This window comes from Hydractinia symbiolongicarpus, chromosome 1 (assembly GCF_029227915.1).
Source record: "Hydractinia symbiolongicarpus strain clone_291-10 chromosome 1, HSymV2.1, whole genome shotgun sequence".
In the NCBI taxonomy this organism is placed as follows: Eukaryota; Metazoa; Cnidaria; class Hydrozoa; order Anthoathecata; family Hydractiniidae; genus Hydractinia; species Hydractinia symbiolongicarpus.
In genome coordinates, this window is record NC_079875.1 from 10,991,611 (window position 1) to 11,002,215 (window position 10,605).

Here is a 10,605-nt window from a genome sequence, read left to right on the forward strand (position 1 = left end):
ATGGACACTTCTGACAATGATATTGAAATTATTTCTATTAATGTTACGGGATGAAGATAAAAATAATGAAAGAAAATTTTGTAAAGTACAGTCTTCCTAGTGGCCTTTACCATTGCTGGCAAAGACAAGGAAATTTTGTGCATTCAAGGAATTATTCCTTTTTGTAAATTGTTTCGATTTTCGACGTTTTTAAAATGTAAACAAAAAGCCCTGGGGCTCTAAGAATTTCCGCTCGCTACTAAAATATTTCATAACAACCTGCTAATTCGTTGTGATATCGCGCCAAACATTCGAAGATGTTTGGTCCATGAAGCTCTTAAAATAAAGTGAAAAATAAACTCACATTTTAAAAGAAATTGCTAACAAAAAGTACAGCCTATCATTCATGGTTGAAAGTCGTGCGAAACGGTATTTAGTTGACAAAAAATCAAAATTTTGATGTGACTATCATGTTCAGCATACCTTTTTATTAAGTGTGCCAATTTTGGTCGAAAATAAAGTAGTTCTAATTTTTGGACAAATTTTGGCCTAAAATGACATTTAGGTCACAAAGAATTAAAATTTTGATGTCACCATCATATTCAGTATACTTTTTTGTTAGCTTTGCAAATTTTTGTTGAAAATGAACTAGTTTTAATTTTTGGACCAATTTTGGCCTAAAATGACATTTGGTAACAGAAATCAAAATTTTGATGTCACCACCATGTTCAGCAAACTTTATTTGTTAATTCTGCCAAATTTTGTTGAAAATAAAATAGTTTAAATTTTTGGACCCATTTTGGCCTAAAATGACTTTAAGGTGGCAAAAAACCAAAATTTTGATGTCACCATCATGTTCAGCATACTTTTTTTGTTAACTCCGCTGAATTTTATCAAAAAAAAATTAGTTTTAATTTTTGGACCAATTTTGGCCTAAAACGTTATTTAGGTAACAATAAATCAAAATTTTGATGTCACCATGTTCAGCATACTTTATTTGTTAACTAAATTTTGTTGAAAATAAAGTAGTTTGAATTTTTGGACCAATTTTGGCCTAAAATGACATTTAGATGACTTCCCGGCACTTAGGGAGCTTGGTTACGAAGTTTAAAACTGTGACATCACAATTGACCATTTGGGACAGGGTTAGTTAGTTGTCAGTTATACCAATACTATCCTGAACGTGAAATCCCAGGGTCGATTTTTTCTCAAAAAATGCTCCGAAAGAATTTTAAAGAACGGTTTTAAGGAATCTCCTACGCCTTCGGGCGCGGAAATTCAACAAAATGCAAAAATCGCTTTACTCTCTATCGAGAAAGATTAGTATAATTCATTAAAAGATTGCTTGATGAATTTAAATAAAAATGAGACGATTAGACAATGATCAAAATGTGCTTTTCAATGTGAAAATACTAAACATAAAATCAATGATCAAAATGTGTTTTTGAATGTGAAAATACTAAACATAAAATATGAAACACAGGATCAGAATCAACCTGTAACTGTGAATACATTTTGTGCACCAATTGCAGAAGGATTTGCAGGATTTAAATTGTTCATGGGAAAAGGGTATGGGCACATTGAATTATAAACTGGATTAAAATCTGAGAATAGTTATTACGTCTGGAGGAAGGGGTACTGAAATTGTTTCACATGGTTGTATACACATGATGTTGCCACATATCCTACTTGATGACCGATTGTATGCTTGTTTAAGAAACCTTTTTAAAATGGCAAAAAGACAACTAGATTTTGTTAAGAAAAAAATTATTTAAATGAAACTTGAGAACAAGAATTTTTACATTAAGATACAAGTTTATGTCAGCTAATAAAGAATAGAAAAATAAACGTTCATAATGTTGGACTCAGGATACACACAAAAATTTAAGATATCATATTCTTATATTCAATTTTTTTTGTCTAATTTTATCTTGTATGTTCTTATAAAAAAGCGTGTAATTTAAGTTCGTTCCGCACATTTTTATCCTCATCGTATCAAGCATTATTAATTAATTTTTCATCGCTTAAGTTTTTCTTATCTTTTTAAGCACTTTTTTTTATATTATTAATTTCACAATTTTCTTTTAGATGTCGATCAATCGAAATAACACGTCTTTGGAACACTGGTTATGCGATATTATATATCATAGAGTTATATGTGCATATTATGGAAGCAGAAAGCTCTCGAGTAGCTTCTATTCGATTAAGCTATATCCTTCGTTCATTATCTCATCCACCATAGTTACATTGCTACAAAGATTTAGTTTTGTCTAAATGCAACTCGAGAACTTTCTTGTAAAGGTATGTGGTTATGAGTACTTGTGGAATGCATAGGTTTGCGTGCGCGTCAGGTAGCGTCACTTTTGATCATGCTTTGGGGTATTTTTTGAGTTAGAAGGTTTGGGCGGCGGTGTCGGTGGCTGTGTTTTGTGCTATAGTTTGGGCGATTAGGACGAAATATTTCTTGGGATATACAGCGGTAGTGTGGAAGGTATAGATAGGCTAGGTAGGTTTTAATGAGTGGAAGGCTTTCAAAGAAATTCGACCTAATGACATTCGTATAAATTTTAAGAGAATTTTGCTCCGCTAAACAAAAAGGAAAATAAAAGGCGATTGAAGAATGATTTTTAACTTGTCTTTACTCTTGAAAATTTTGAATTTGACAATCACTGCATTTTATTAACTTGATTGGCCTTCTTCATGTGCCCTTGTGCAGAGACATTTCATACTTTGGGTTTAAAAAGAATGGCGTGAAAATAAATTTTGTAAGATAAGAAGGTAAAATTCACAACTAATATTTGACACACTCATTTGGTATCCTTTCACGTAAATAGTTAGAATTCGTGCCACCAACTCGGAAAAAAGCTTACGACTACACTTTAGCTCTACAACCTTTTCCGTCTACTTCGCAACTTAAAAACAATTCATCTGCTAAACGATCCTTTCCCGACTAAGTTATTTTTTGACAAATAATTATTTCTGACTAACACGTCTCTGAAATACCTCTGAAATACCTCTGAAATAAAATTGTTGAATAAAAACATCAAATGACTGATTAAAAAAAATAGTTCTAATATCGAGGTAAAAAGCTGAATTATCAAGTACAGTTCAACTGTACTTGATAAAGATGCGGCACTTTGTGGATATATAACTTTATTAATGTTCAATGAGCATTTTTCTGACAGTAAATAGAGCTTTGTAAATACCTTGTCATTTTATTTTATCTTGGGAAAGTTACGTCAAAACGAACAAGCGAACGTCCCATTACTGATCGTCTAGTTTGCATTTTAAGGAATGAATTTTTGTTTGGTGGGTTCAAACCTAAAGAAGCGATAAAACGATAGTGTTTACCGGTACAAGTATTCCATAAATTGCCTCTTTTATTAGCCTAAGTAACGTATTACTATCCTACAATTTTACATACTTCAATGTTTCTGTGCTGCAACAGTTCACTAAGAGCAAAGCAGTGATATTTTCTCTCTAAAAATTGATAACATGCAACAAACTTAAAGCTTACTTTAAAACTGTTTTTTTTTCGCAAAATTATACCACTAATTGATTTAAATGTGTGTATCGCTTTTATTTCCCTATTAAATTATGTACATTTACGAATGTCACAAAGCTGTCTCTCAATTCACAAATTTTAAAGATCTATTTTCAACAGAAGGAGCTATTTTTTATTAAGGCAAAGGTTCAACTTTTTATTCTTGTTTCTAAATTGTTTTTCAAATGCAAAGATTACAAGTTTTGTTTTAGCTTCACGGTTTTTCCCTCCCAAGTTATTGTAAGGGAGGGTTTTTTAACCCAGTTGCAAAAACAAATCATAAGCTTTGCTCACTCGCTTTAGTCTGGAAACGTAAAAATTAAAATACTAAAGAAAACAAAATTTTTAGGTTTGTCAGGAAGCAGGATATAAGGCCATAAAATCTCCCAAAAAGGGTTACTAAACTTCTCCCAGACGAACTTCTTCTTTTGTTTTTGTAGAACTCAGGCACGATTTTTGTTTTGATAACAGGAGCGTTAAAAACGGGGTGGCAGTTTAGGAAGCTAGTGCGCATCTATTGCCGGTCACCGTGTGAATTCCTCCAACAGACTTGGCTTGAACTATGCTCCACGGTATGATCTTCTGTGACGCTAATATTTTTAAAAACGTAGCAAATCTCTTATCGCACGTGTTACTTTGAAGCAGAACGTGGATAGGGCGTAAGCATTTCGCGCGAACAAAATTCCACAATGTACTCAAACCACATGTCTTCCTTCAATGCACGGTGTAACTTGTTGATGTGCGACACATTTGAAAGAAAGGAACATGTTCTAACTGGATTATGGAATGACTTAAATTCATTCTTACAATAACAAACACATTTTGTTTGTTGTGGTGAATGGATTCAAATTATTTCAAATATTCAGTTAGAAAATGTTTCCTTCTTTCAAATATTTCGCATGTCAACAAGTTACACTGTGCATTGAGGGAAATTTTAGGGTTTTTTTTTAACTCTTAATAACAAAACGACATAAAAATTGAGTAAGACCCCCGCCTTTTTTATTTTTCTTGTTGTCAACTCGGCACTTTATTCGTAGTTGCATCCAGGATGTGGAATCCAACTGTTTCCTACTTTTCTGCTTACTCACACAGAGCGACTGAGACTATTTCGAATGCCAGTAACAGAGACTATTGAGACTATTTCGAGGCTACTTAGAGTAACTGAGACTATTTGAGACCATTTTGATTGCTAACGAACGATGGTTACTTAGAGTAACTGAGACTATTTATTTCGACTGCACGGCATTCACATTTCGATTTTAGATAGATGTATACGAAGACTCATTTGTTTTTCACACATTATTTTATTATCGAGACTAATTCGATCAGAGAAATGTTTGTTTTACCAGTGGCGGGTTCGAACCACCGAATCAGTGATCACTCGTTCAGAGTGCAACGCGCTAACCAACTGCGCCACTGATCCCCTGTCAAGTAAAGTATAAAAGCTTATGACATTTAAAATTTTTGTTCTACGAAATAATTTTTCAATTTAATATGATATAAATTCAATGAGATATCGCATACATTAACGCGATAACAAATTGTGCCGCTCAGTTTAATATATCTTTATGATCAGAAGGAAACTTCATCTTCGATTTTTGTAAATAAGTTGCGATTATTTTCTCATGTTATGTTTTCCCCCGAATTTAAAACAAATGGTACCCTAAATGGCTAGTGTTATCTTTAAAATAAATGTTTACTCTGTGTAAGAAAGGATCATTGAGCCAAGTGGGACTCGAACCCACGTCGGAAATGTCTCCCGCTCTACCAACTGAGCTACTGGCTCCAGTTAAAACATTGACTGACCAGAATCAAACAAGAGACAATGTGCGTTACAACAAACGCGATTTTAAAAAATATATAATCTAATCATATGCGATCTACAAACCATTTAACTATTGTCCGGTATGACATTAGACTTGCATTTCTTGCATGGATATTTTATTTCAATCTTTAAGTTTACTTTCTTTTTCATTAAGAACTACGTTGTCAGTGTGACTCCTTTTGAAGTTATTTTATTTTTCGTCAGTTTTATCATCAAGGTGCCCAGTAACCTAATGGTGAAAAGAGGATGACATCTTTTCCTTTGTTTTCCGTTAGAATCTTGAATAATTTTTGAGTTTTTTACCAATTTTCAGAGTCATACTATTCACAAATCCACTATGATGTTCCTAAATTATATATTAGTGAATGTCATTGGGCATGCGCACACTCTCTCTATATGTTTAATATAAGACCGTAAAGAAAGGCGGTAACAAAAGACCGTAAAAAAAAGAAGAAGGCAAAGTTTGGGTTTCAAGATTAAATTCTAATGTTTTTAGTTTAAATAAATAGTTTACCATTTCTTCTTTCTTTGTTTTGTGGTGCTGCTAAAGACTATTTGCTCTTATCTGATCAATATGACTGCAAGTTATCTGCTGGATCTATTTCCTTGTTTAATTTCTCGTACAAAGATTTAAAAAATCAAAAATAAAATTTGTATTATCATACATTACCTTTACTCCTGGCCTTAATCGTATTAGTTTTGCTATGAAAGTCGATAGACGAAGCAAATACAGAGAAATGGTCTATAGGTAACAATGGATTTTATATGCATCGAATTTATATAAATAACTTAAAATGTACAACAATGACTTCCCTTTCATCACCAAAAACAACAAGTTCAGAGGAATGGATCTGGCAAATTCTAGCGCATCGGAAATACGAGATAACCGTAAATATGATCCGTCAAAGCCGAATTATATTCACTCGTACTTTATTTGTTAACTAAATTTTGTTGAAAATAAAGTAGTTTGAATTTTTGGACCAATTTTGGCCTAAAATGACATTTAGATGACTTCCCGGCACTTAGGGAGCTTGGTTACGAAGTTTAAAACTGTGACATCACAATTGACCATTTGGGACAGGGTTAGTTAGTTGTCAGTTATACCAATACTATCCTGAACGTGAAATCCCAGGGTCGATTTTTTCTCAAAAAATGCTCCGAAAGAATTTTAAAGAACGGTTTTAAGGAATCTCCTACGCCTTCGGGCGCGGAAATTCAACAAAATGCAAAAATCGCTTTACTCTCTATCGAGAAAGATTAGTATAATTCATTAAAAGATTGCTTGATGAATTTAAATAAAAATGAGACGATTAGACAATGATCAAAATGTGCTTTTCAATGTGAAAATACTAAACATAAAATCAATGATCAAAATGTGTTTTTGAATGTGAAAATACTAAACATAAAATATGAAACACAGGATCAGAATCAACCTGTAACTGTGAATACATTTTGTGCACCAATTGCAGAAGGATTTGCAGGATTTAAATTGTTCATGGGAAAAGGGTATGGGCACATTGAATTATAAACTGGATTAAAATCTGAGAATAGTTATTACGTCTGGAGGAAGGGGTACTGAAATTGTTTCACATGGTTGTATACACATGATGTTGCCACATATCCTACTTGATGACCGATTGTATGCTTGTTTAAGAAACCTTTTTAAAATGGCAAAAAGACAACTAGATTTTGTTAAGAAAAAAATTATTTAAATGAAACTTGAGAACAAGAATTTTTACATTAAGATACAAGTTTATGTCAGCTAATAAAGAATAGAAAAATAAACGTTCATAATGTTGGACTCAGGATACACACAAAAATTTAAGATATCATATTCTTATATTCAATTTTTTTTGTCTAATTTTATCTTGTATGTTCTTATAAAAAAGCGTGTAATTTAAGTTCGTTCCGCACATTTTTATCCTCATCGTATCAAGCATTATTAATTAATTTTTCATCGCTTAAGTTTTTCTTATCTTTTTAAGCACTTTTTTTTATATTATTAATTTCACAATTTTCTTTTAGATGTCGATCAATCGAAATAACACGTCTTTGGAACACTGGTTATGCGATATTATATATCATAGAGTTATATGTGCATATTATGGAAGCAGAAAGCTCTCGAGTAGCTTCTATTCGATTAAGCTATATCCTTCGTTCATTATCTCATCCACCATAGTTACATTGCTACAAAGATTTAGTTTTGTCTAAATGCAACTCGAGAACTTTCTTGTAAAGGTATGTGGTTATGAGTACTTGTGGAATGCATAGGTTTGCGTGCGCGTCAGGTAGCGTCACTTTTGATCATGCTTTGGGGTATTTTTTGAGTTAGAAGGTTTGGGCGGCGGTGTCGGTGGCTGTGTTTTGTGCTATAGTTTGGGCGATTAGGACGAAATATTTCTTGGGATATACAGCGGTAGTGTGGAAGGTATAGATAGGCTAGGTAGGTTTTAATGAGTGGAAGGCTTTCAAAGAAATTCGACCTAATGACATTCGTATAAATTTTAAGAGAATTTTGCTCCGCTAAACAAAAAGGAAAATAAAAGGCGATTGAAGAATGATTTTTAACTTGTCTTTACTCTTGAAAATTTTGAATTTGACAATCACTGCATTTTATTAACTTGATTGGCCTTCTTCATGTGCCCTTGTGCAGAGACATTTCATACTTTGGGTTTAAAAAGAATGGCGTGAAAATAAATTTTGTAAGATAAGAAGGTAAAATTCACAACTAATATTTGACACACTCATTTGGTATCCTTTCACGTAAATAGTTAGAATTCGTGCCACCAACTCGGAAAAAAGCTTACGACTACACTTTAGCTCTACAACCTTTTCCGTCTACTTCGCAACTTAAAAACAATTCATCTGCTAAACGATCCTTTCCCGACTAAGTTATTTTTTGACAAATAATTATTTCTGACTAACACGTCTCTGAAATACCTCTGAAATACCTCTGAAATAAAATTGTTGAATAAAAACATCAAATGACTGATTAAAAAAAATAGTTCTAATATCGAGGTAAAAAGCTGAATTATCAAGTACAGTTCAACTGTACTTGATAAAGATGCGGCACTTTGTGGATATATAACTTTATTAATGTTCAATGAGCATTTTTCTGACAGTAAATAGAGCTTTGTAAATACCTTGTCATTTTATTTTATCTTGGGAAAGTTACGTCAAAACGAACAAGCGAACGTCCCATTACTGATCGTCTAGTTTGCATTTTAAGGAATGAATTTTTGTTTGGTGGGTTCAAACCTAAAGAAGCGATAAAACGATAGTGTTTACCGGTACAAGTATTCCATAAATTGCCTCTTTTATTAGCCTAAGTAACGTATTACTATCCTACAATTTCATATACTTTAATGTTTCTGTGTTGTAACAGTTCACGAAGAGCAAAGCAGTGATATTTTCTCTCTAAAAATTGAAAAAAATTTAAAGCTTACTTTAAAACTGTTTTTTTTTGCAAAATTATACCACTAATTGATTTAAATTGTGTGTATCGCTTTTATTTTTCTATTAAATTATGTCCATTTACGAATGTCACAAAACTGTCTCTCAATTCACAAGTTTTAAAGATCTATTTTCAACAGAAGGAGCTATTTTTATTAAGGCAAAGGTTCAATTTTTTATTCTCGTTTCTAAATTATTTTTCAAATGCAAAGATTACAAGTTTTGTTTTAGCTTCACGGTTTTTCCCTCCCAAGTTATTGTAAGGGAGGGTTTTTTAACCCAGTTGCAAAAACAAATCGTAAGCTTTGCTCACTCGTTTTAGTCTGGAAACGTAAAAATTAAAATACTAAAGAAAGCAAAATTTTCAGGTTTGTCAGGAAGCAGGATGTAAGGCGATAAAATCTCCCAAAACGGGCTGTCAAACCTATTCCAGACGAACTTCTTATTTTGCTTCTGTAGAAGTCAGGCACGATTTTTATTTTGATAAAGGGAGCGTTAAAAACGGGGTGGCAGTCTAGGAAGCTAGTGCGCATGTATTGCCGGTCACCGTGTGAATTCCTCCAACAGACTTGGCTTGAACTATGTTCCACGGTATGATCTTCTGTGACGCTAATTTTTTTAAAAACGTAGCAAATTCTCTTATCACAATGTTACTTTGAAGCAGAACGTGGATAGGGCGTAAGCATTTCGCGCGATCAAAATTCCACAATGTACTCAAACCACATGTCTTCCTTCAATGCACGGTGTAACTTGTTGATGTGCGACACATTTGAAAGAAAGGAACATGTTCTAACTGGATTATGGAATGACTTAAATTCATTCTTACAACAACAAACACATTTTGTCTGTTGTTGTGAATGGATTCAAATTATTTCAAATATTCAGTTAGAAAATGTTTCCTTCTTTCAAATATTTCGCATGTCAACAAGTTACACTGTGCATTGAGGGAAATTTTAGGATTTTTTTTTTAATTCTTAATAAAAAAAACGACATAAAAATTGAGTAAGACCCCCGCCTTTTTTATTTTTCTTGTTGTCAACTCGGCACTTTATTCGTAGTTGCATCCAGGATTTGGAATCCACCTGTTTCTTATTTTTCTGCTTACTCACACAGAGCGACTGAGATTATTTCGAATGCCAGTAACTGAGACTTTTGAGACTATTTCGATGCTACTTAGAGTGACTGAGACTATTTGAGACTATTTTGATTGCGAACGAACGATGCTTACTGAGAGTAACTGAGACTATTTATTTCGACTGCACGGCATTCACATTTCGATTTTGGATAGATGTATACGAAGACTCATTAGTTTTTCACACATTATTTTATTATCGAGACTAATTCGATATGAGAAATGTTTGTTTTACCAATGGCGGGTTCGAACCACCGAATCAGTGATCACTCGTTTAGAGTGCAACGCGCTAACCAACTGCGCCACCGATCCCCTGTCAAATACAACGCAAAAGCTTATGCCATTTAAAAATTTTGTTCCACGGAATAAGTTTTCAGTTCAATATGATATAAATTCAATGAGATATCGCATACATTAACGCGATAACAAATTGTGCCGCTCAGTTTAATATATCTTTATGATCAGAAGGAAACTTCATCTTCGATTTTTGTAAATAAGTTGCGATTATTTTCTCATGTTATGTTTTCCCCCGAATTTAAAACAAATAGTACCCTAAATGGCTAGTGTTATCTTTAAAATAAATGTTTACTCTGTGTAAGAAAGGATCATTGAGCCAAGTGGGACTCGAACCCACGTCGGAAATGTCTCCCGCTCTACCAACTGAGCTACTGG